Raw genomic sequence first — 27,211 nt, 5'->3', positions numbered from 1 at the left:
TCACAATGATGTGGCGAGAAAAAAATTCCAAAAGCCAAAATTACATTTTTTGGCCTCCGCAAAATCTAAAAAAAATGCAATAACAGGCATTAATAAATTTATCACTACACCTCTAGATGAATTCCTTGAGAGGTGTAGTTTCCAGAATGACTTCAATTGTTGTGAGGTTCTGCTGTTTTAGCATGTCATGGGATCTTGAAATGGGATATGGCGTTCGCAATCTTTTCCAGCCAATTTTGTGCTCCAAAATTCAAATAGCACTCCTAACCCTTCCGAGCGCTGCCATGTGTGCAAACCAGGGCCGGACTGGGACTGAAAATCAGCCCTGGCATTTGAGCAGACAGGCCCACCTACTATGAAGTGAATGTGAAGTATATTTGTTTGGATGCTGCAATTGTGCTATAGACCTCAAGCAATCCGCAAACAAACTGCTGTAAAGCCAGAATTACACTATATGGAATTTAAATCGCCTAACAGAAAATTTAGATTGTTCTTAAAGGGACTCTGTCAAGAGGCAGGACTATATTTGTAATAAAAACCTCAATGATCTTTATTACATGCTGTCAAACAATGGCAGATATGCTGCCCCCCTCCCTGCACACACATACTTCCCTAGATGGGGGTCTTTATTACAATTCTGACCACAAATGTGGCGCCCTGGACTAGCCAGGTCGTCACAGGTACGACAACATGCACCCCCACCCCGAGATAGGCACATCAGCCAGACACAAAATCCTTGTTGCCTCCCTCCAGGGGCTGATGTCCACACCAGGTGGGGTGGAGCCAGGTGGTTGGCCCCACCCACTGAGGAGTTCACAGTCCTGGAGGCGGGAAAAGGAAAGCAGATCAGTTAGGGAAGTGGAAGAGTGAGGAGTAAAGTGGTAATAGAGGAGCAAACTGACCGTGTCCGGGTACGTGGCCCGGGCACCCAGAGCAAGGTTGGCAGACGGTGGTGGCCGTCTGCAGGAGAGGCAGATCAACGCGGAACCATAGGACCGGGGACGGGCGGTGGCCTGCCGGTACCGAACTGGGGAGCGAAGTGAAGCCAGCACAAACCGGCAGGGCCTGCGGACCCCGACCAGGCTTGGAGTCGCCGTTAAATAGGTCAAATCCATCAGGAAACCCCTGGGGTTCCGGTCACTAACAGCCAAGACCCGATTGAAGGCAACCGTCCAACTAGCAAAAGGAAATACAGCTACCGCCACAGCTAGAGTTCCAAGGGCCAGAGCCTGCGGGCAAAAGGGCTCCTCCGGCACATATACACGCTGGGGAGCGGGTTACCGGTGGGAAGCCATCGGGACCGAACATACACAAAGGTGCAGGGAAAGGCAGCCACCACCAACCGTCCGGGAGAAACCACAGCAGCCGGCTGCGGGACCCGTCCATCCAGCTGTTTGGTTTACCAGATACTTTGCATCCATTTGTGGCTGAGTGAGTACTACCGTGCCATCCGGCACCGCGCTGCGTAGTCCAGGCGACCCTGCACCTTGCCAACGCTGCCTCCCCGACACCTCACCGGGCCCCGGGACCACCAACCCCCTACCCATGGAGGGGAGAGAAACATCCCAGCTGCTCCCTACAATCGCTCCCTGTCATCCCTGGATCCCTGTCAATAGCAGCGGTGGTGCCCAACCTCACCACAACCCGTGAGTGGCGTCACGGACCAAATCCCCAAACCGAACTACCCCCCCCCCCCCCCTTTCACTCACGGCGCTCGAGTCCCCGGATCCGACCCACCGCTCGAGCCACCGAGCAGCAGCAGCGCCGGACCCGAGCGTGGTGAGCGCAGCGCCCCGCCGCCCGCGACACAAACAACCAGTCAAATAGAGCTGGCAACATTAATCTAGCACACTCATGATAGGACAAAAAAGGAGTACAATGAGCACTAACTGGCCACTTGGAGAAAGTGGAGCTAAACCTTCAAATAGACTACATATATTTTATTTGCTTAAAAACCATAGATGCAGGAGCAGCGCTGCTTCGTCCTCCTGCATCCATCTATGGTTTTTAAGCAAACAAAATAAAGGACTTTTATGGATCGGGGAGAGGGCCACCTATTTCTTCTATACTCGGCTCTTTTATTACAATTATGGCCCTATCTGATGTTAGAGCTTCAGCTCTGATGTCTCCTTCAGCTCTTTACAACTCCTGGGCTGGCCGAGAATGGTGTCGCTTTTCCTGCCCTGGGCATGCACAGTAAATCAATGAAGCTGGTGAACTTACAACCTCTCAGGAGCCGCTGGCTTACTGTCATAGGGTATGGACGGAGCGATAAGTGATTTTGTTTTTTTACCTTGACATTATCATATACAGTTAGGTCCAGAAATTTTTGGACAGTGACACAATTTTCGCGATTTGGGCTCTGCATGCCACCACATTGGATTTGAAATGAAACCTCTACAACAGAATTCAAGTGCAGATTGTAACGTTTAATTTGAAGGTTTGAACAAAAATATCTGATAGAAATTGTAGGAATTGTACACATTTCTTTACAAACACTCCACATTTTAGGAGGTCAAAAGTAATTGGACAAATAAACCAAACCCAAAAAAAATAATTTTATTTTCAATATTTTGTTGCGAATCCTTTGGAGGCAATCACTGCCTTAAGTCTGGAACCCATGGACATCACCAAACGCTGGGTTTCCTCCTGCTTAATGCTTTGCCAGGCCTTTACAGCCGCAGCCTTCAGGTCTTGCTTGTTTGTGGGTCTTTCCGTCTTAAGTCTGGATTTGAGCAAGTGAAATGCATGCTCAATTGGATTAAGATCTGGTGATTGACTTGGCCATTGCAGACTGTTCCACTTTTTTGCACTCATGAACTCCTGGGTAGCTTTGGCTGTATGCTTGGGGTCATTGTCCATCTGTATGAAGCGCCGTCCGATCAACTTTGCGGCATTTGGCTGAATCTGGGCTGAAAGTATATCCCGGTACACTTCAGAATTCATCCGGCTACTCTTGTCTGCTGTTATGTCATCAATAAACACAAGTGACCCAGTGCCATTGAAAGCCATGCATGCCCATGCCATCACGTTGCCTCCACAATGTTTTACAGAGGATGTGGTGTGCCTTGAATCATGTGCCGTTCCCTTTCTTCTCCAAACTTTTTTCTTCCCATCATTCTGGTACAGGTTGATCTTGGTCTCATCTGTCCATAGAATACTTTTCCAGAACTGAGCTGGCTTCATGAGGTGTTTTTCAGCAAATTTAACTCTGACCTGTCTATTTTTGGAATTGATGAATGGTTTGCATCTAGATGTGAACCCTTTGTATTTACTTTCATGGAGTCTTCTCTTTACTGTTGACTTAGAGACAGATACACCTACTTCACTGAGAGTGTTCTGGACTTCAGTTGATGTTGTGAACGGGTTCTTCTTCACCAAAGAAAGTATGCGGCGATCATCCACCACTGTTGTCATCCGTGGACGCCCAGGCCTTTTTGAGTTCCCAAGCTCACCAGTCAATTCCTTTTTTCTCAGAATGTACCCGACTGTTGATTTTGCTACTCCAAGCATGTCTGCTATCTCTCTGATGGATTTTTTCAGCCTCAGGATGTTCTGCTTCACCTCAATTGAGAGTTCCTTAGACCGCATGTTGTCTGGTCACAGCAACAGCTTCCAAATGCAAAACCACACACCTGTAATCAATCCCAGACCTTTTAACTACTTCATTGATTACAGGTTAACGAAGGAGACGCCTTCAGAGTTAATTGCAGCCCTTAGAGTCCCTTGTCCAATTACTTTTGGTCCCTTGAAAAAGAGGAGGCTATGCATTACAGAGCTATGATTCCTAAACCCTTTCTCCGATTTGGATGTGAAAACTCTCATATTGCAGCTGGGAGTGTGCACTTTCAGCCCATATTATATATATAATTGTATTTCTGAACATGTTTTTGTAAACAGCTAAAATAACAAAACTTGTGTCACTGTCCAAATATTTCTGGACCTAACTGTATTTACGTTAAAGGATCAAGATTAAAATATACTGACTGTTGCTGGCATTTTACATGGGACACTTCTGCTGAACATGGATACACTGCAGTTAGTTGTTAGTAACTGTTAAATAGGTAACCCACTACTTGGACACCACTTCTGTAGCCCTATGTTCCTCCTCCCCATAAGGAAAATAACACCTATGCTCATTTTTGGTGCTGGTGTTGCGGGCGGGGAGTAGGGTGTCGGCACACTACGCTCACCCCTTCTGCTCGGGTCCGGCAGCTGCTCAGTGGTGGCTCGAGCTGTGGGCCGGATCCCGGGGTTTCTCGAGCGACACTCCTCGCCCGTGAGTGAAAGGGGGTTTGTTTGTGGTTGGGTGTGGGGGATTTGTTATAGTTCGTGACGCCACCCACGGTTGTGGTGATTTCACCACCGCTGCTCAATTCGGGGGTCCCGGGGATGGTGATGCGGAGCAGCCAGGTGTTGTATTGCCCCTCCGTGGGTAGGGGTTGGTGATCTTGGGGCCCGGTGGTGGAGAAGGAGGTGCGGGGCCTGGTGGGCGCAGGGACGCGGGGGCAGCGCTGTGCCTTGCGGCACTGTGGTACTCACTCAGCCTGAGACGTGGACACAGTTTGTACGGTATACCAACGGCTGGTAGGACGGTCCCACAGACGGCTGCACCTGCACTCCCGGTAGGTGACGGTGATGTCCCTCTTCCTTGCACCTATGTTTGACTGATGGTAGCGGTGGATTCCCTCCGGTTACCCGCTCCCCGACTGCAATCTGGGCCGGAGGAGCTCTACACTTTGCCCGCAGGCGCTGGCCCTGAGAAACCGGTGCCGTGGCGGTGGCGGTGTCTCTCTGCTTCGGGTTGGGCTGTTGCCGTCAATCGGGACTTGGTTGTTGGGGGATCTACGTCCCTTTCACTGACGGATTCGGCAAATTTGGCGACTCCTAGCCTTGCCGGGGTCCGAGAGGCCCCTGCCCTGGTGCTGACTGTCCTTCGGAACACTGCTCCAGACCACCGGGCACACAGCCAACGGGGTCCTTCCAGGAACTTCCAAACGGTCCCCCTCCAGACAGTCACCGCCGTCGCTGACCTTGCTGTTCTGGCCCTTCACAGAGCTGGACCCTTCAGGCTTTCTTTCTCTACTGCCACTTCACTTTCTTTCCTCCTTTTCCACTTTCTTACTTTCACTTCTTGTTTGCTCTCTCACTTAGCTCCTCACACTTGCCCTGCCTGGGCTTAACTGCCTGGTTTCCCCCGCCTCCAGAGCTGTGACATCCTTGGTGGGCGGAGCCAACCGCCTGGCCCACCCCCTGGTGTGTATCATCAGACTCTGGAGGAAGGCAACAAGGATTTCTGGTTAGCATTGGTGTGCCTACCTGGAGTGTGGGGTGTGGTGGTGTTGTGACCTGTGACCCCTGGCTTGCCCAGGGCGACACATTCCCCCTTAGCAAAATGCAGACCGTCCGCGGGCTGCCGTCCTACACCGGTTTTATTTTTCTGAAAAAGGGGGTAACAAGGTTAAACAAACATGAATACCATTTTTAATCAAAACTCTTCCCAAAACGGGAGGCACATTTACTTTTAACGTTTCAACGGTTTATGGTTACGGTTTCCGCTCTCTCCCACCCAAGCAACCTGGCCCTGATGCTGCCCCTAAAGCCCAGGCAGCACCCCTTGACCCACAGTCCAGCACAAGTTACCCGAGCGGGATCTGTCCTTCCCCTCCAGAGGGTAGCCACCGGTTCCTTTGGTGGCTGGGCCCTAGCCTGCTCTGCTCAGGGCCCTCCCTCCAACCTGCCTCTCCGGAGACGGTATTGCGGAAACGGTAACGGTAACCAACATATTTACAAGCCACTTAACGTTTGTGGTGCCCTGCAAGTTCACGGGCTTGTCCATGGATAGTTCCCATGCAAAACTTTAAACGGTCCCCACAGGGACAACGGTGCCAGCTCCTGCCGGTTCAAATCACAAGCAAATCAGGTGAAAAACTCGGTAATCATTTTCATTTTTCTTATCATTCTTTTGCAAACTTTCAAACAAACAACAACACTCTTTTACATTTGCGGACCCCTTTTACTCATAGAACGGACTCCCTGTACCTAAGTGGGGGTCTACCTAGGTTGGAACGGGTGGACCTTCGAGGCCCGGTGTGAGTGGTGCTAGACAGTGGGGTAGAGGGAACAATCGGTTCCTCCTCCCTGCTATAGTGTGGAGCAGGCGGAGGTGCAGGGGGGCTGGGTACAGGTTCATCCCTGGGCACTGGCACTGGTTCTGGCTCACGGTTAACCGCTTCCACTACTTCTTCATCCACGGGTTGTGGGAACAGTATCACTGGAAGAATCACCGCGCCGTTCTGTGTAGGCCAGTTTGCTGGGAAGTCACCCATTACAGTGTGGATTACCTCTGCTGCCTTCTCCACTGGTGGAGGAACCGGTACTTCAGCCTCTGCCTTCAGCGCTGGGGGGCATTTTTTAGATGGTCCCGGGAAACTGTGGCTAGGGTGCCCCCTTGGTCACGGCTGATCTGGTAAGTTTTCCCATCTCCCCATTCTGTGGGTTGTATGACATAAGGGACTTGCTCCCACTGATCATCCAGCTTGTGGGCTTTTCTCTTCCGTTTCAGCACCACATCTCCTGGCTGGAAAGGACCTGCGGGCGCCTTCTGGTTGAACCGGTGCTCTTGCTGCTCTCGACTTCGACTGAGGTTTTTCTCCACATACTCCTGGATTTGCCGGTACTGTGCCCTCCTCCGACTTTCCCACTCCGCCGTTGAAGGGAGTGCTTCCGGAGCTTCCAACCCCATCTCCAGATCCACTGGCAGGCGGCCAGGCCGAGCCCTCATCAAATACGCTGGGGTGCATTTCGTTGAGCTGGACGGGATATTATTGTACATGTCGACCAAGTCAGGTAGCTTTTCCGGCCACATGTTCCGTTCTTCCAGCGGTAACGTCTTGAGGAGCCCCAGGACCAAGTGGTTAATTTTCTCGCACATGCCGTTGGTTTGGGCGTGGTACGGAGTGGTCCGGATCTTCTTGCAGCCGTACAACTGGCAGAATTCGTGAAACACTTCTGCTTCAAAAGCCAGGCCTTGGTCGGTCAGCACCTTCTCGGGGTACCCATGGGGTCGGCAAAAATAGGCCTGGAACGCTCGAGCAGCGGTTCGACCAGTCAGGTCCTTAACGGGGACTACCACCATAAATCTTGAGTAGTGGTCTACCATGGTCAATGCGTAGGTGTACCCACTTCGGCTAGGGGTGAGTTTGACATGGTCTAGGGCGACCAGCTCCAACGGCTGATGGGTGACTATGGGGTGTAACGGTGCCCTCTGGCTATTCTCGTCCTTTCTTCTCAGCGTACAAGGACCGCACTCTCGGCACCAGGCTTCCACCGATTCACGCATCCCACTCCAATAGAACCGCTCCCTCAATAGCATCTCCAGCTTCTTCCACCCGAAGTGGCCAGCACCATCATGGTATGCCTGTAGTACAGTAGCGACATCAGCTTGAGGAACGATTAACTGGCATATTTTCTCATGGGTCTTCGGGTTGATCAACTCACGGTACAACCTCCCTTGGTGTAGGTAAAGCCGTTTCCGTTCTTTCCACAAGCGTTGGGCTTCGGCTGGAGCGGCAGGGTCTATTCCCATAGCACCTTGTTCCACCAGGGTCTTGACAAGGCGGACAGCCGGCGCTTGGTCCTGGGCGTCCTGCCACTCTTGACTGGGCCGCGGGTCCAGATCCACCCGTTGCTGACATACTTGTACCCTCTCAGTAGGCGGCTGATGGAACGCAGGCAACTCAATCTCCTCGAGGTCGTCATCCTCGCACCCCTCTTCTGACAAATGGGGCATCCGAGAGAGTGCATCTGCATTGATGTTGACACGACCAGCTCGGTACTTTATGGTGAAATCATAGTTGGCTAACCGGGCTACCCACCGCTGCTCCAGCGCGCCCAACTTGGCCGTGTTCAAATGAGTCAGCGGATTGTTGTCCGTGAATGCGGTGAATTTTTCTGCCGCCAAATAGTGCCGGAACCGCTCCGTGATAGCCCACACCAACGCCAGTAGCTCGAGCTTGAAGGAGCTATAGTTCTCAGGGTTCCTTTCGGTCGGCCGGAGTTTTCGGCTGGCGTAGGCAATCACCTTCTCCTTTCCATCCTGGACCTGGGATAGGACCGCTCCTAGCCCCACGTTACTGGCGTCCGTGTGGAGGATGAATGGGCGCCCATAATCAGGGTACGCCAGGACCTCTTCTCCGGTCAGGGCCGCCTTCAACTGCCAAAAGCACTCCTCATGCTTGTCCTCCCACGACAGTGGGGCTCCAATGGGTCTTCCACCTTTGGTCTGTCCCACGAGGAGATCTTGCATGGGGGCAGCCATCTTCGTGTACCCCTTTATAAAGCGCCGATAGTACCCCACCAGACCCAGAAACTGCCTTACCTCCCTCACTGTAGTTGGTCTCGGCCAGCTCTGGATGGCAGTGATCTTCTCAGGGTCGGGGGCGACACCATCCGCACTCACCACATGCCCTAGATACTGCACCCTGGGTTTCAGCAGGTGGCATTTTGAGGGCTTCAACTTCATCCCGTACTTGGCAAGGGACGCGAACACCTCGGCCAGGTGCTCCAGATGGGCTTCATACGTCTGGGAATAAACAATCACATCATCCAAATACAGCAGGACGGTCTCGAAGTTTAAGTGTCCCAGACAGAACTCCATCAACCATTGGAAGGTCCCAGGGGCATTGCACAGCCCAAACGGCATGCTATTGAATTCGCAGAGCCCCATTGGGGTGGTGAAGGCGGTCTTCTCCCGGTCCTCTGGGGCCACGGCCACTTGCCAGTATCCGCTGGTGAGGTCAAGGGTCGAGAAGTAGTTTGCAGTTCTTAGTGCAGCCAAAGACTCTTCAATACGAGGCAATGGATAGGCATCTTTATGGGTTATCTGGTTGATCTTCCGGTAGTCCACACACATCCGCATGGTACCATCCTTCTTCTTGACCAGTACCAACGGAGCGGCCCAGGGACTACAGCTGTCCCGAATAACCCCTGCCTCCTTCATATTCCTCAACATATCTTTGGCACACTGGTAATGTGCAGGGGGAATAGGTCTATACCTCTCTTTGATAGGGGGATGTTCACCCGTGGGAATGTGGTGTTGGACCCCCTTGATCTGCCCAAAGTCTAGGGGGTGCTTACTGAAAACCTGTTCATACTCCTGCACCACCCTGTGTACCCCTGCCCTGTGATGTGTAGGGGTATCATCAGTGCCTACATGTAGCTGTTGGTGCCACTCCTTTGTGTCCCCCTGGGGTGGGGAAGTGCTGGTGGTAGGTGGGAGTGTGGATGGACTGGCTTCATGGATAGTGTGAGGGTCCAGGGTGAGCAGCTTGGCAATGGTGGCATACCGGGGGAGCCTGACTTCTTCCTCCCCACAGTTCAACACTCTCACGGGCACTCTCCCTTTCTTCACGTCTACCACCCCTCGGGCGGCTACTACAGTGGGCCAGTGCTCGGAAGGCATGGGCTCCATCATCGCAGGGTAGTCACGCCCCTGAGGCCCTACTGCTGCCCTACACCAAATCATCATCTCACTCCTAGGGGGCACAGTCAATGGAGCAACATCCATCACTCTCACTCCACCAATCTCCCCTCCGGTTGAGCTTACATGCTGGCGGTACATCAGGGCGCGGATCTCACGCTGCACAGCCCTCTGCCGGCTCCCCGCCGCTGTGGTGGCTAGCTGTTGCAATAGGTTCAACACATCAGCCATGCAGTGTTCCATCACATTGGTTCCCAGCACTATTTTCGGGTTATGATCACTGGGTTCATTCATGATCACAATCATACCCTGGTGGTGCAGTTCAGCTTGCCCCACTGTCATAGCCACCTGTTTATATCCCACCTGGGTCAATGGAAGTCCATTAGCGGCAATCAAATTTATACTATTGTCTGGAGGCGCCAGCTCGTCTGTGGCCCAATACCGCTGATACAACGTGTACGGTATGGTAGTTACCTGTGATCCAGTGTCCAAGAGAGCCATCACTGGTATGCCGTCCACAGCCACAGGGATGATAGGGCGGGCCCCGACATATCGGTCTCGCCAGTCCGGGGGGCCACGGTGTTCTACTCCTGAGGATTGGCCCGGGGCCCCAGGGGTTGCTCGTTTAACGGGCACTGTCGGTAATAATGGCCCGGCTTACGGCACTTGTAGCAGATTGGAGGTCTGCTCCGCGGGTTGTTAGCGCTTCTCCGCTGCATCCAGGGAACATCTTCGGGACTGTCAGCAAGCTGTATCTGCGCTGGAGGCTGAGATCTGGTCAAAGGTTGCAGTGCAGCAAGGATTTTGGCAAGGTCTCCGTCCATGCAACGGACCCGGGTTGCCAACTCTTCGACTGTGCTGCTCGGGGCTGCAGGCATTACAGAGGTTGGTTTGGCTGAGGCCGCCATAACAGGAGCGGTCTCGACGGGCCACGGGACGGGTTCCAGAACTTCAGCAGCTGGGGGCTGGAGTGCTTTGATAGCCCGCTCTTTTAACACAGCAAAGTCCACATCAGGGTGTTCCAGGGCCCACAGCCGGAGTTGTTTATGATCCTCAGGGGACCTCATCCCCTGCGCAAATTGCTCCACCAACATCTTGTTGCCATCCGCCTCATTAATAGAGTTCACCCGCTTCAGCGTGCGGAGGGCGGTCTGCAGACGTAGAGCATAGTCCCGAATGCTATCCCCGGCTCGTTGCCGGCACTGGTAAAACTGCATCCTCAGCTCAGCTTCAGTCCGGGTCTCGAAGGCAGTCTGTAGCTTCTCAAAGATGGTGGCTACAGAGAACCGGTCCCCCTCGGCCCAGGTCTCCGCTTCCTGCTCCGCCGCACCGGTTAGCTGGCCTAGCACTATCGCCGCTCGTTGCTTATCAGTCAGGGGGTACAGCTCCAGCAACGGGTTAAGCTTTTTCCGGAAGGCCTGTAGGGCATCCGGTTTCCCATCATACTGCGGTAGCCAGGCAGCTCCGGGCGCATAGGGCAAGGAGAACGGCATGACCTGAGCGAGCGCGGGGGCCGCGGCACCTCCCGCCGGTACAACCGGGACTTGGGCAGGCCCATTCCCATCCGCGGGTGCCGCTGCGGCTGCGACCACCGCTCCTTCAGCGGCTCCGTCGGGCGCAGACATCTTGTTTTCGTCCCCCTTAGCTCTTTCCGGCCCCTCCTCTCTCGGGGCGGGGTTTTGGCCTTCGCGCCTCTACTGCTCGAGAAGACGCTCGAGCGGGAACTCTTCGCGCCAAAGATGGCGGCTTCTGAAATTTTTCTGCCGGATACCTCCGGCGGTAACAAGGCGCACCTCTACCAAACGGCAGAGCGGTAAGATCCTGTTCGTGACGCCAAGTTGTCGTGGGCGGGGAGGAGGGTGTCGGCACACTACGCTCACCCCTTCTGCTCGGGTCCGGCAGCTGCTCAGTGGTGGCTCGAGCTGTGGGCCGGATCCCGGGTTTCTCGAGCGACACTCCTCGCCCGTGAGTGAAAGGGGGTTTGTTTGTGGTTGGGTGTGGGGGATTTGTTATAGTTCGTGACGCCACCCACGGTTGTGGTGATTTCACCACCGCTGCTCAATTCGGGGGTCCCGGGGATGGTGATGCGGAGCAGCCAGGTGTTGTATTGCCCCTCCGTGGGTAGGGGTTGGTGATCCCGGGGCCCGGTGGTGGAGAAGGAGGTGCGGGGCCTGGTGGGCGCAGGGACGCGGGGGCAGCGCTGTGCCTTGCGGCACTGTGGTACTCACTCAGCCTGAGACGTGGACACAGTTTGTACGGTAAACCAACGGCTGGTAGGACGGTCCCACAGACGGCTGCACCTGCACTCCCGGTAGGTGACGGTGATGTCCCTCTTCCTTGCACCTATGTTTGACTGATGGTAGCGGTGGATTCCCTCCGGTTACCCGCTCCCCGACTGCAATCTGGGCCGGAGGAGCTCTACACTTTGCCCGAAGGCGCTGGCCCTGAGAAACCGGTGCCGGTGTCTCTCTGCTTCGGGTTGGGCTGTTGCCGTCAATCGGGACTTGGTTGTTGGGGGATCTACGTCCCCTTCACTGACGGATTCGGCAAATTTGGCGACTCCTAGCCTTGCCGGGGTCCGAGAGGCCCCTGCCCTGGTGCTGACTGTCCTTCGGAACACTGCTCCAGACCACCGGGCACACAGCCAACGGGGTCCTTCCAGGAACTTCCAAACGGTCCCCCTCCAGACAGTCACCGCCGTCGCTGACCTTGCTGTTCTGGCCCTACACAGAGCTGGACCCTTCAGGCTTTCTTTCTCTACTGCCACTTCACTTTCTTTCCTCCTTTTCCATTTTCTTACTTTCACTTCTTGTTTGCTCTCTCACTTAGCTCCTCACACTTGCCCTGCCTGGGCTTAACTGCCTGGTTTCCCCCGCCTCCAGAGCTGTGACCTCCTTGGTGGGTGGAGCCAACCGCCTGGCCCACCCCCTGGTGTGCATCATCAGACTCTGGAGGAAGGCAACAAGGATTTCTGGTTAGCATTGGTGTGCCTACCTGGAGTGTGGGGTGTGGTGGTGTTGTGACCTGTGACCCCTGGCTTGCCCAGGGCGACACACTGGCACTGTTTCAGTGGTGTCAGCTCTGCTTCTCCTGGGTCTCACATGGCATTGTCACACAATCCTTGTGGAAAATCAGCGTTGGCTTCACTCTATCCCCTGTCGGAAAAATCAATACATCCAGTGGAAGTAAGAGTTGCTGCGCTCTCATTTCCTTCCGATGTCAATTACATCTGTAGGAGGGAAGAGTGAAGCCAGCACTGATTGTTCACAGGGATTGTGAAACATAAATATGTCACGAGAAGCAGAACTAGCAAGACTGAAATGGTATGTTTCCTGGGGGAGGGGGGTGAAAACAGGGATTCAGAAAAGATTGTCTGAGTAGTGAGGAGCAGTTTTAAGAAGAAAAGAAATGTGGTGAGAATGCTCAAAAAAATTCACTGGACTGGGAAGTTATAAATGTTACCCACTACCTGGACAATGCCTTTTTCAAATAAGGTTATCTCCCTTGTAAAATAATAATGACATATACTCAGGGACAGACAGGGAATGAGAAAGACAGACTGACAGACAAAGAGAGAGAGACTGACAGGCAAAGAGAGAGAGAGACTGACAGGCAAAGAGAGAGAGAGACTGACAGGCAAAGAGAGAGAGAGACTGACAGGCAGAGAGAGAGAGAGACTGACAGGCAGAGAGAGAGAGAGACTGACAGGGAGAGAGAGAGAGACTGACAGGCAAAGAGAGAGAGAGAGACTGACAGGCAGAGAGAGAGAGACTGACAGGCAAAGAGAGAGAGACTGACAGGCAAAGAGAGAGAGACTGACAGGCAAAGAGAGAGACTGACAGGCAGAGAGAGAGAGACTGACAGGCAAAGAGAGAGACTGACAGGCAGACAGAGAGAGACTGACAGGCAGAGAGAGAGAGACTGACACGCAGAGAGAGAGAGACTGACAGGCAAAGAGAGAGAGACTGACAGGCAAAGAGAGAGAGACTGACAGGCAAAGAGAGAGACTGACAGGCAGAGAGAGAGAGACTGACAGGCAAAGAGAGAGACTGACAGGCAGAGAGAGAGAGACTGACCGGCAGAGAGAGAGAGACTGACAGGCAGAGAGAGAGACTGACAGGCAGAGAGAGAGAGACTGACAGGCAAAGAGAGAGACTGACAGGCAGAGAGAGAGACTGACAGGCAGAGAGAGAGAGACTGACAGGCAGAGAGAGAGAGACTGACAGGCAAAGAGAGAGAGACTGACAGGCAAAGAGAGAGAGAGAGACTGACTGACAGGCAGAGAGAGAGACTGACTGACTGACAGGCAGAGAGAGAGAGAGAGACAGGCAGAGAGAGAGAGAGAGAGAGACTGACAGGCAGAGAGAGAGAGAGACTGACAGGCAAAAAGAGAGACTGACAGGCAAAGAGAGAGACTGACAGGCAGAGAGAGAGAGACAGGCAGAGAGAGAGAGACTGACAGGCAGAGAGAGAGAGAGACTGACAGGCAAAGAGAGAGAGACTAACAGGCAGAGAGAGAGAGACTGACAGGCAGAGAGAGAGAGAGAGACTGACAGGCAGAGAGAGAGACTGACTGGTAGGGAATGAGAGAGACTGACAGAGAATGAGATAGTCTCTCTCATTCCCTACCAGTGTGTCTCATAGAGATAGACTACATGCACAGTTACACACTATACATTACCCCATCTTGCAGCTCCTGATGGTGCAGAGCAGGAGAGGAGCTGCGCCGCGGCGGCCAGCAGCATTGAAAATTGGCGGCGGGGGCCGCTCACCGGACCCCGCCACTATAGTGGCGGCTGGCGGGTGGCGGCAGCCACAAAATAATTTTAAACAGCAGGCAGTGCAGGAGGGGCGGGGGGCGGCCCCCCCCCACCCCTCCACCGGCCAGCCCCCCGGGAGAAGTCACGCCCTTCCCGCCTGTCAGTCCGGGCCTGGTGCAAAACAATTATCATATTTATCGGATTATAAGACGCACGTTTCCTCCCAAACATTTGGGAGGAAAGTGAGGGGTACGTCTTATAATCTGAATGTAGCTTACTGGTTTGGTGGACAGGGGTCGCAAGGGGCCGGGGGAATGCTGCGGCGGCTGTGGTGTGGCTGTGGTGGCTGGACTGGTGCGGGGTCTGTGGAGACTAGTGCTGGAGCGGCTGTGGAGTGTCAACAGCTGCTGTGCAGGGTCTCCGGCTGCTGCAGTGCCTGTGCGGGGTCAGGCGGTGAAGACTTCTAATAATGCCACCCAGAGTCGGCGCATGCGCAGTTGGAGCTCTCGGCTCAAGCTCTCATTTGTGCAGGTGCCACCTCCAGCCCGTTGATGTCCCTCCAGCAGACTCCAGGAAAATGGCGCCCGGAGGTGGCGCTTGCGCAGATGAGTTCTCGGCTTGTCATTGAGCCTAGAGCTCAATCTGCTCTGACTTCGGGCGCCATTTCTTTGAAGTCCTCACTGTCCACAGCGGCGGCTGCAGCCCCCGCCATAACCCGAGCCCCAGCACAGCTGCCATAGCACAGCAGCACCAGCTTTCGCCGCAGCTTGAGCCCCAGCCTCAACCGCAGCAGCTGCTGCAGCCTGAGCCCAAGCACTGCTGCCCCAGCACAGAAGCACCAGCCTCCGCCGCAGCTCGAGCCCCAGTCTCTGCTGCAGCCCCAGTTTCTGCCAGAGCCCCAGCTTCCACCGCAGCCTCAGCCTCCACCGCAGTCTCCGCCGCAGCCCCAGCCTCCACCGCAGCCCCAGCCTTATAAAACAAAAATATGGTATATGGTCCATTTTCTCCTGTTACTCTTGTAAAAATGAAACAAAATAGGGCTAAAGCAATATTTTTTGTGTGAAAAAGTAAAATTTTATTTTTATTCCTTCCACATTGTTTCAATTCCTGTGAAGCACCTAAAGGGTTAATAAACTTCATGAATGTAGTTTTGAGCACTTTGAGGGGTGCAGTTTTTAGAATATTGTCACTTTTGGATATTTTCTGTCACCTAGGTCTCTCAACATGATTTCAAATGTGATGTGCTCCCTTAAAAAAATTGGTTTGGTAAATTTTGTTGGAAAAATGAGAAATTGCTGATAAACTAATCCTTCTAACTTCCTATAAGAGATGAGCGAACTGGTCGTGGTTCGGCTCGAGTTTGGTTCGTCGAACGGAGGTCCCGTTCGAGTTCGGTTCGTCGAACGTTCGACGAACCGAACTCGAACCGCATAGGAAACAATGGCAGGCATTCACAAACACATAAAAACACCTAGAAAACACCCTCAAAGGTGTCCAAAAGGTGACAAACAACTCACAACACAACACAAACACATGGGAAAGTGACAAGGACATATACTCATGCGAAAACAAAAGAGCTGGACAAGGAAAAAGAGGAGGAGACACAGATATAGGCATGGCACGTCCTTCTAAAATCGTGTAAAACACCGCAAGGTGACTCCAAGCAGAGTCTCCCTTTTTTACAAAAATTGGGCCACACAGACACCCACCCCCTTCAGTGGCAGCACTTGTGCCCTAGTTGTACACTTCACAGGTACATTTGCATCAAGCACATTCAAAAATACGCCATCCTTAACCGTCCCCAGGATGACACCGGGGTAGGTAGCAAAGTCTTTCCTGATCCCAGCTCTGTTTATCTTGGCTCCTTTTTAAAAACACTGTAAGCAAGGGTTACTCCAAGCGGAGTCTCCCTTTTTTCCAAAAATTGTACCCCACACACACCCACCCCTTCAGTGGCAGCAGTTGTGCCCCAGTTGTACACTTCACAGCTAGATTTGCATCAAGCACATTCAAAAATACGCCATTCTTAACCGTCCCCAGGATGACACCGAGGTAGGTAGATAAATTCTTTGCTGAACCATGACTTGTTCATCTTGGCTCCTTTTTAAAAACACTGTAAGCAAGGGTTACTCCAAGCGGAGTCTCCCTTTTTTCCAAAAATTGGGCCCCACACACACCCACCCCTTCAGTGGCAGCAGTTGTGCCCCAGTTGTACACTTCACAGCTAGATTTGCATCAACCACATTCAAAAATACGCCATCCTTAACCGTCCCCAGGATGACACCGGGGTAGGTAGCAAAGTCTTTCCTGATCCCAGCTCTGTTCATCTTGGATCATTTTTAAAAACAATGTAAGCAAGGGTTACTCCAAGCGGAGTCTCCCTTTTTTCCAAAAATTGGGCCCCACACACACCCACCCCTTCAGTGGCAGCAGTTGTGCCCCAGTTGTACACTTCACAGCTAGATTTGCATCAAGCACATTCAAAAATACGCCATGCTTAACCGTCTCCAGGATGACACCGGGGTAGGTAGCTAAGTCTTTCCTGATCCCAGCTCTGTTCATCTTGGATCATTTTTAAAAACAATGTAAGCAAGGGTTACTCCAAGCGGAGTCTCCCTTTTTTCCAAAAATTGGGCCCCACACACACCCACCCCTTCAGTGGCAGCAGTTGTGCCCCAGTTGTACACTTCACAGCTAGATTTGCATCAAGCACATTCAAAAATACGCCATGCTTAACCGTCTCCAGGATGACACCGGGGTAGGTAGCTAAGTCTTTCCTGATCCCAGCTCTGTTCATCTTGGATCATTTTTAAAAACAATGTAAGCAAGAGTTACTCCAAGCGGAGTCTCCCTTTTTTCCAAGAATTGGGCCACACAGACACCCCATCAGTGGCAGCAGTTGTGCCCCAGTTGTACACTTCACAGCTAGATTTGCATCATGCACATTCAAAAATACGCCATTCTTAACCGTCCCCAGGATGACACCGGGGTAGGTAGATAAAGTCTTTGCTGAACCATGACTTGTTCATCTTGGCTCCTTTTAAAAAACACAGCAAGCAAGGGTTACTCCAAGCGGACTCTCCCTTTTTTTTAAAAAATTGGACCACACAGACACCCCATCAGTGGCAGCGCTTGTGCCCTAGTTGCAAACAGGATGTTTTGATTTGCAGCAAGCACATTCCAAATCCACAAGCATTTACTCTCCCCAGGATGACACAGGGGTAGTAAATTCCTTGTGGATCCATGACTTGTTCATTTTGATGAACGTTAGTCTGTCCACATTGTCACTGGACAGACGCGTGCGCTTATCTGTCAGCACACACCCAGCAGCACTGAAGACATGTTCAGAGACAACGCTGGCAGCTGGACACGACAAAATCTGCAAGGCGTAACTGGAGAGCTCTGGCCATTTTTCAAGATTTGAAGCCCAAAATGAGCAAGGCTCCATTTGCAAAGTCATGGCATCAATGTTCATTTGGAGATACTCCTGTATCATCCTCTCCAGCCGTTGACTATGTGTCAGACTTGTTGTCTCTGGTGGCCTTGCAAAGGACGGTCTAAAAAAATTATGAAAAGATTCCATAAAATTGCTGTTACCAGCACCAGATACGGTGCTACTGGTACGGGTAGACTGTTGAAGATGACGAGACCGTCCCATGTTTGTCAAGTTACAACTGGGAGATTCACTTCCTGCACCTGCACGGTTGTTTGGTGGAAAAGCCGAGCTAAGATCGAGTAACAGCTTCTGCTGATACTCCTGCATACGTGCGTCCCTTTCTATGGCTGGAATTATGTCACAAAATTTGGACTTGTACCGGGGATCTAATAGTGTGGCAAGCCAGTAGTCATCATCACTTCTAATTTTGACAATACGAGGGTCATGTTGGAGGTAGTGCAGCAAGAAGGCGCTCATGTGTCTTGCGCAGCCATGCGGACCAAGTCCACGCTGTGTTTTTGGCATAGAGGTGCTAACCGTTCTTTCTTCCTCTGACATCTCCCCCCAACCTCTTTCAACTGAAATTTGACCAAGGTCTCCCTCATCCGCTGAGTCTTCCATATCCATGGACAGTTCGTCATCCATTTCTTCATGTTCTTCTGCACCTTTCTCAACATTTCGCCTGCTACCATGCGCCCTTGTTGATCCCTGTCCCCCATGGTCCCATGCCTGCCGCGTTGGTGATGATGAACGTCTGGACCTTGGTGATGTTGTTGTGTCTTGCGCATATGAATCCTCCTGTAGTTCTTCCCCTTCCTGTTGTCCCACCCCCTGACTCCGAATAGTGTTTAGCGTGTGCTCCAGCATGTAAATGACTGGAATTGTCATGCTGATAATGGCATTGTCAGCGCTAAACATATTCGTCGCCATGTCGAAACTGTGCAGAAGGGTGCATAGGTCCTTGATCTGAGACCACTCCATCAGGGTGATCTGCCCCACCTCTGCATCTCGTTGGCCCAGGCTATACGTCATGACGTATTGCACCAGGGCTCGGCGGTGCTGCCACAGTCGCTGTAACATGTGGAGAGTCGAATTCCAGCGTGTCGCCACATCGCATTTCAGGCGATGAACCGGCAGGCCGAAAGACTTCTGGAGCGATGCAAGTCGCTCAGCTGCGGCGGTTGAACAGCAGAAGTGAGCAGACAGTTTTCGTGCCCTGGTCAGAAGGCCATCTAGGCCGGGATAGTGTGTTAAAAATTGCTGGACAACAAGGTTCAACACGTGAGCCATACTAGGCACGTGTTACGGTTGCTACGAGCACTGGAGACTATGTCCAGATTTCTTGCTACTGCACATGTGCGAGCGCTGGAGACTAAGTCCAGATTTCTTGCTACTGCACATGTGCGAGCGCTGGAGACTAAGTCCAGATTTCTTGCTACTGCACATGTGCGAGCGCTGGAGACTAAGTCCAGATTTCTTGCTACTGCACATGTGCGAGCGCCGGACACTAAGTCCAATCTTGGAGCCATTGCACATGTGCGGGTGACATCATCGCTGACACGAGGTCACATGTCTCTGACACCTTCTATGCCGATTGGTCGCTGGTCATGTGCTTGTGACGTCTTGCTCGGTGATAGGCCAGCATGACGTCACTCCTGTCGTTCTGGCAGCGGATTGGCTCTGGTGTCCTCCATCTTGGATGAGGCACAGAGTCTATATAAGACCCTGACACGCCGCATGGTGCTCAGTCCTCTTGGTTCATGCATATGAGTAGACGCTCTGTGCGCGTTCCTCTAGGCATTCCTCTGTCTATGCTAGGTGAGCGCTACCGGCAGGGTAGCGTTCTTATACCTTACAGCTTCGGCTGCTGTCCGTATCCTTACCTCTTAGGGGAGCGGACATAGGCAGGTGCCTGAGGCACATGGTCTGGCTGGGCCTTGTGATTCTACTCGTAGGTGGACGTTGCCGCTAGGGTAACGTTCCTTATACTGCGTCTGGCAGTTGTTCGTATCCTCGCACACTAGGGGAGCGAACAGAGGTAGGAGCTTTGTGCGGCTTACGCTGCTGTTCGTCTCTTTTGCACCACTAGAAGAGCGGACCTAGGCAGGTGCCATATCTAGTGGTTCGTGTCCTCGCACACTAGTGGAGCGAACGCAGGTAGGAGCTTTGTGCGGCTTACGCTGCTGTTCGTCTCTTTTGCACCACTAGAAGAGCGGACCTAGGTAGGTGCCATTTCGCACACATTGCCTTTGTCTCTGTGATTATTAACAGAGATCATTCCACACACCCTCCAAGTAAGGGAGGAATTGCTTTACTTTCTTATTATATCCTTCTGTGAGTTAACAGAGGTATTGCACTCTGCCATAGTCTGCAGCAAAGTCTTTGCATGGTGGACCCTGACTGTCTGATACTCCTTTCGGTTATTATCAGACAGCCCCCCGTAACAGCACGTGTGTCACCTTGCCCAGGCAAAGGGCCGCACCCAGGTTTGCAGCATTGTCGCACACGGCCTTACCAGGCTGCAGGTTGAGTGGAGACAACCATTTACCAAACTCAGACTCCAGAGCTGCCCACAACTCAGCCGCTGTGTGACTCTTATTCCCAAGGCATGTCAAGCTAAAGACCGCCTGATGCTGTTGCGCTCTGCTGCCAGCATAGTAATGAGGGGTGCGTGATTCCTTCTGCGCAGTGAGAACGCTGGTGGCCTGACCAGGCAGGCTTGGGGCGGAGGTGGAGGACTCAGATGAGGTGGAGGAGGCAGAAGCAGTGGCGGAACATGGACAGACAGAGGATTGACACACAAGTCGTGGGGACGGCAAGACTTGTGCAGCAGACCCTTCACCATCTATCACCATAGTTACCCAGTGCCCAGTCAGCGACATGTAACGTCCCTGTCCATGCTTTCTGGTCCAAGTATCGGTGGTGAAATGCACCCGTTGACACACAGTGTTTCTCAAGGAAGCGGTGATGTTGTGTGCGACATGCTGGTGTAGCGCGGGCACACCTTTCTTAGAGAAGTAGTGGCGACTGGGCATCTGGTACTGGGGCACAGCGACAGACATAAGGTCTCTAAAATCTTGTGTGTCCACCAGGCGGAAAGGCAGCGTTTCGGTAGCCAAGAGCTTACAGAGGGATAAAGTCAACCTCTTAGCTTTGTCATGGGTTGCAGGAAATGGCCTTTTATTTGTCCACATCTGAGGGACAGAGATCTGGCTGCTGTGTGTAGACGGTGTTGAGTAGGATGTCCCTGGAAAAATGCAGCTTTGTGAGGAAAGTGCAGGCGTAGACATGATGTTGCCTTCATCCAACGTTGATGCTATCGATGTCTGAGAGAGCTGTACACACGCACTTGTTTCCCCTTCCAAACCAACTGACGACCTACCAAGCAAACTGCCTGTTGCGGTTACAGTGGTGGAAGTTGTGCGTGGAAAACCAGGTGTGACAGTTGTCCCCACAGTCCTAGAAGATGAAGAGCGCACAGATGCACTAGAAGGGGCAGGCGGTGGATGGTTCGCTCCGCTAGGCCGCATTGCAGCACGGTGAGCTTCTCACCGGGACATATGATATTTATTCATGTGACGATTCATGGAAGAAGTTGTCAAACTGCTGAGGTTTTGACCTCTACTAACAGAATCATGACAAATTTTACAGATCACATAATTTGGGCGATCTTTTGCTATGTCAAAAAAGGACCAGGCTAGGCAAGGCTTAGAGGGCATGCGACCTGTTGATCCACCCCGACTAGTGCTCAGAGGCAGAGTGGTGGCTGAGGATGCAACTGTAGACGTGCTACCAGTACTCCGACTCTGTCCAGGAAGGCGCAAGGTAACTTCGTCATCAGTTGCATCCTCCTCCACCACCTCTGTTGACCTCCTCGAGTGCCTGACTGTGGGTTGACAGTAGGTGGGATCTAGAACTTCCTCATCAATTGTTGTGTTTGCACTCCCCTCACCCTCAGACCGAGCCTCTTCTTGCCCTGACCGAATATTTAAGTTGTCATCCGAATCTGGTATCTGCGTCTCATCGTCATCAGTATGTTCCTCATTGTCTATAACAACAGGTGTTATAGTTGGTGAAAAAGGGTCAAAATTATGCTTGTTCCTTGAAACTTGGTCCTCACGGCCTGAATCAGAGTCACAAAGGTTCTGGGCATCACTGCAGACCATTCCCTGGTCTGTACTCACTGTAGCTTTGGAGCAGACCTCTGATTCCCAGGCTATAGTGTGACTGAACAGCTCTGCAGACTCAGCCATCTCAGTTCCACCATACTGTGCAGGGAGGATGGAGACTTCAGAGCTGGGAGAAAGCAAGTTTGATTGGGATGACAACTCAGAGGACTGGTGTTTTTTGGATGCGGTAGTTGAGGTGGCGGAGAGGGCACTTGTTGGACCACTTGAGATCCATTCAAGCATTTTCCTTTTTTGGCCATCATCTACCTTTGTTCCAGTTGTCCGTGTCCGTAAAAAAGGGAGCACATCGGATTGTCCACGGTAAGTAGTAGACATCTTACTTTTGCTGAAAGATGGTCTATCTTCAGCAGATGTTAATGGAGCTTTGCCACCTTCCCCACGGACAAACCCTTTTATTCCTTTTCCAACACGCCTCTTACTTTTTCCACCAGCATCTGTCATTTTGCCACTCATTTTGATTGCGACAAGATTGTGCACTTAAAATGTGGTAGTAAAAATTGAGAGGTGGTGTAGTTTGCAGCGGTGGTCTATCTTTATTAACAGCAGAATAAACAACAATAATTATCCCTGACAATGCAACTACGGCCCTTAAACTGGCAGCAGTGTTTGCTAGTATAATGGCTTAGTAACAATGAGTTTGAGTGTGCAATGCAGGCAGACGTGCTGCAAATATCTTTGCACTTGTGGGACGATACAGAAGTCCAACAGCCACGTTTAGGATGCCACTAAGTTCACTCAGTGTTTGCTAGTATAATGGCTTAGTAACAATGATTTTGAGTGTGCAATGCAGGCAGACGTGCTGCAAATATCTTTGCACTTGTGGGACGATACAAAAGTCCAACAGCCACGTTTAGGATGCCACTAAGTTCACTCAGTGTTTGCTAGTATAATGGCTTAGTAACAATGAGTTTGAGTGTGCAATGCAGGCAGACATGCTGCAAATATCTTTGCACTTGTGGGACGATACAGAAGTCCAACAGCCACGTTTAGGATGCCACTAAGTTCACTCAGTGTTTGCTAGTATAATGGCTTAGTAACAATGAGTTTGAGTGTGCAATGCAGGCAGAGGTGCTGCAAATATCTTTGCACTTGTGGGACGATACAGAAATCCAACAGCCACGTTTAGGATGCCACTAAGTTCACTCAGTGTTTGCTAGTATAATGGCTTAGTAACAATGAGTTTGAGTGTGCAAAGGGCAGGAGGGTACAGTGGCAGGGTTGTGGGTCTCTGGGTAGAGGAAAGGAAGCCTGCCTTTCTATCCCTCCTAATGGGGAAATGCAGCGAGGAAATCCCTGACCTTAGCTACACAGACGCTGTCATCTTGTGTAGCTGTTAAACTCTGTTTTCACGGACCTGTCACCTATGGCTCTGACCCTGCCGGTACGAGCCCTTAAAAGGACTGATAGAAAGTGCTATCCCTATGCTGTACAGCGCTGTGTATGGAGCGTACACAGCAGTATCGGCGATAGGAGCTGCGCCAGTGATGACTGACACCAAGGACGCAGAAGGCAGATAATGGCGTGCTGGAGGAAAATGTCCGGTTTTATAATGCAGGGACATGTGACATGGACATCCTATCACACATGCCGTTGCTTCTCTGGCTAAAAGTCCACTTAGCTGTGTGTGTGTCTGGGATTGGCTGACATGCTGGCCCGCCCCACTACACGCGCGCTTAGGGAAGGAAGACAAGAAAAAAAAAAAATGGTGATCGCCATTATCCAAACAGCAGTGATCTGAATGCGCTGTTCCCGCACACTATACACTGAAATGTCATAATAGTGTGAGTCACAGAGTGACTTACACTATTACAGCGGAAAGCCAGCTAGTAATTAGCTGGTCTTTTTGCTGCTAGAACCGTACTCGAACGTATCTAGAACTATCGAGCTTTAGCAAAAAGCTCGAGTTCTAGTTCGATCTAGAACAGCCCCAAAATCACTCGAGCCGCGAACTGGAGAACCTCGAACCGCGCTCAACTCTACTTCCTATCAAATAAAATATTTTCCAAAAATTGTGCTGATGTAAAATAGACATGTAGTAAATGTTATTTATTAACGATTCGGTGAGATTTAACTTTTTGGTTTAAGGGCATTAAAATTAAAAGTTTGAAAATTGCAAATTTTTCTTTTTTGTCAGATTGTTGATATTTTCATAAATAAACACAACTGATATTGACTACTAGCATGAAGTACATTATGTCACAAAAAGTCTCAGAATTACTGGGACGTGTTGAAGAGTGCCAAAGTTATTACATTATAAATTGTCACTAATCAAAAATGAAAAATTGATTGGTGAAGGGGTTAAAGAAGCACTCTTATTAAGTTTTTATTCATTAAATGTGTGTACTGTGGTACATCGGTTTTTGTTGATAATCCGTCTTAAAACAATCAATGAAAACCGAAACCAATGAAAACCGAAGCAATTATTTCCATAGGAATCAATGTAAATCCAATTAATTTGTTGTACAGTAGACACTCTAAAATACAGACCAAAAACACATTTTATAGATAATAAAGATAGCATTCAATACTAAAAAAAAAAAAGAAATGAATATAAAATTAATATTAAATTAATATAAAATACTAATATGAAGAATAAATAACGTATTTTGAGTTTTATAAGATGTACTGGTTTATAAGACTCACCCCAAAGGCCATGTGTCCACGCTGCGGAAAATGCGCGGATTTTGCCGCGGATTTCTCGCGGAAAAGCCGCGGATTTTCCGAAAATTTTTCCAAGCTATTTCAATGGCATTTTGGAAATGCTGTGTCCATGCTACGGATTTTTCCGCGGCGGATTTGCCGCGGATTTTGATCTGGAAAAATCTGCAGCATGTCAATTATTGTTGCGGATTTTGATCCGGATTTTGGCTATAGAATGAGGGGAAAAAAAAAATCCGCATTAAAATCCGCGGCAATTCCGCGGTAAATCTGCGGCAAAAAAAAGGTGCAGATTTGCCGCGAAAGTCACGGATTTTCATGCAGAAAAATCCGCAGCAACATTCTACCGTGGACATATAGCCAAATATAGAGATAAAAAAGGTAAAAAAAAAAAATGGAGTCGTTCTTAGGCTATGTGCCCACACTGCGGAAAATATGCGGATTTTGCCGCGGATTTCTGGCGGAAAAGCCGCGGATTTTCCAGAAATCTGCAGCACAGCTACTCCCCAGATATTTCTATGGCATTTGGGAAATGCTGTGCCAACGCTGCGGATTTTTCCGCAGCGGAAATCGTGCGGATTTTCGTGTGGAAAAATCTGCAGCATGTCAATTTTGTTGCGGATTTTCGTGCGGATATTGACTATTCAATTGAATTAAAAAAAAAAAACGCAAAATCCACAACAAAATCCGCGTCAAATCTGCATCAAATCCGCGTCAAATCCGCACAAAATCCGCACCTATGAAAAGGTGCGGATTCCGGGAGAAAGCTGCGGATTTTGATGCAGAAAAATCCGCAGATACTGAGTCCCGTGGGCACATAGCCTTATACTCCGGTGGTGTCTTGCCGTAGAGGGGCAACAGCAGTAGTGGAGCGGGGGTCACAGGAAGAAGGAGCAATGCTGGCTGCTGTGGGACCATCGCTCTGGCTGCTGTGTGGCTGCCGGCTGTGCTGGCTGCTGTGTGGCCGGCTGCTGTGTGGTGGTGTGGAGCAGGGCAGTGCGGGAGTGAGATGCTCTGTCGCCGATGCAATCTTCAAATAATGGCGCCCAGAATCGGCAACTGCACAGATTGAGCACTGCCTCGCTCCACACAGCGTCCAGCATAGCCCCGCACGCCGCACCACCGACAGAGCATCTCACTCACCGCAGCCAGCACAACCCTGCACCGCTGACAGAGCATCTCACTGGCCGCAACCAGCACAGCCCCACACCGCCAACAGAGCATCTCACCCACCGCAACCAGCACAGCCCCACACCGCCGACAGAGCATCCCACCCACTGCACCGCCCTGCTCCACACAGCATCCACTGCAGCCTGCACAGCGACCATTCTCCACTATCCCTCGTAAGCTACATTCAGATTTTAAGATACACCCCTCATTTTCCTCCCAAATGTTTGGGAGAAAAAGTGCGTCTTATAATCCGAAAAATACGGTACATTTTATCTTCCATTTCTTACATACATTTTGAAACTGACGAGCGGGGTGATACTCACATAATGCCACACACAGGGCCGTTTTTACCATTAGGCACCCGTGGTCCCGTGCCTGGGGTGGCAGGATGCGGGGGGCGGCACCTTCTAGCAGCAAAAAAAAAATTTTTTTTTCTTTATTTTTTTATACACATCCACTAAATCCGCTGTGTTTTCAGAGGGGGGAGGGGGGAGAGGCGCACCTCCATTTATTTGTATTCGCGTTAATTAAGATGCAAATGCAAACAAACTGCTGCGGCCGGGCACAGGGAGCTGATTGACCCCAGAACTGCTGGCACCTGCACTTCTGGGGTCACAGGCTCGCCAATCAGCTCCTTCCTCTGTGCTGCGTCCAATGCTGTGTGGACGTCACATGCAGAGCTCACAGCAGAGGACGCCGCGATGGAAGCCGGTGTCAGAAGAGGATATTCACGTGAGCCAGGAAGATGGCCAGGAAGATGGCGGCGGGCACTGGAGCAGGTAATTGCTCGCAGAGCTGAAGATTCATAAGGAGCATGCGTGGGGGTGTCTCTAATGCAGGCTGGAGATCTGCGCATGCGGTGGGGGAAGAGAGGCTGATACTGGGGGAGACTTGGGGGAAGAGAAGCTGATACTGGGGGAGACTTGGGGGGAGAGAGGCTGATACTGGGGGAGACTTGGGGAAGAGAGGCTGATACTGGGGGAGACTTGGGGAAGAGAGGCTGATACTGGGGGAGACTTGGGGGAAGAGAGGCTGATACTGGGGGAGGCTGGAAGGAGAGAGGTTAATGCTGGGGGAGGGGGGAGGCTGATGCTGGGGAGGCTGATGCTGGGCAGGCTGATGCTGGGAGGAGAGAGGCTGATGCTGGGGGAGGCTGATGCTGGGGGGGCTGGGAGGAGAGAGGCTGATGCTGGGGGGCTGGGAGGAGAGAGGCTGATGCTGGGGGAGGCTGATGCTGTGGGGGGCTGGGAGGAGAGAGGCTGATTCTTTGTGAGGCTGATGCTGGGGGGGCTGGGAGGAGAGGGACTGATGGTGGGGGAGGCTGATGCTGGGAGAGCCTGGGAAGAGAGAGGCTGATGCTGGGGGGGAGCTGGGAGGAGAGAGGCTGATGCTGGGGGAGGCTGGGAGGAGAGAAGCTGATGCTGGGGGAGGCTGATGCTGGGGGAGGCTGGGAGTAGAGAGGCTGATTCTGGGGGAGGCTGGGAGGAGAGAGGCTGATGCTGGGGGAGGCAGATGC

Source organism: Anomaloglossus baeobatrachus, chromosome 5 (assembly GCF_048569485.1).
Source record: "Anomaloglossus baeobatrachus isolate aAnoBae1 chromosome 5, aAnoBae1.hap1, whole genome shotgun sequence".
In the NCBI taxonomy this organism is placed as follows: Eukaryota; Metazoa; Chordata; class Amphibia; order Anura; family Aromobatidae; genus Anomaloglossus; species Anomaloglossus baeobatrachus.
This window is presented reverse-complemented; position numbering follows the sequence as displayed.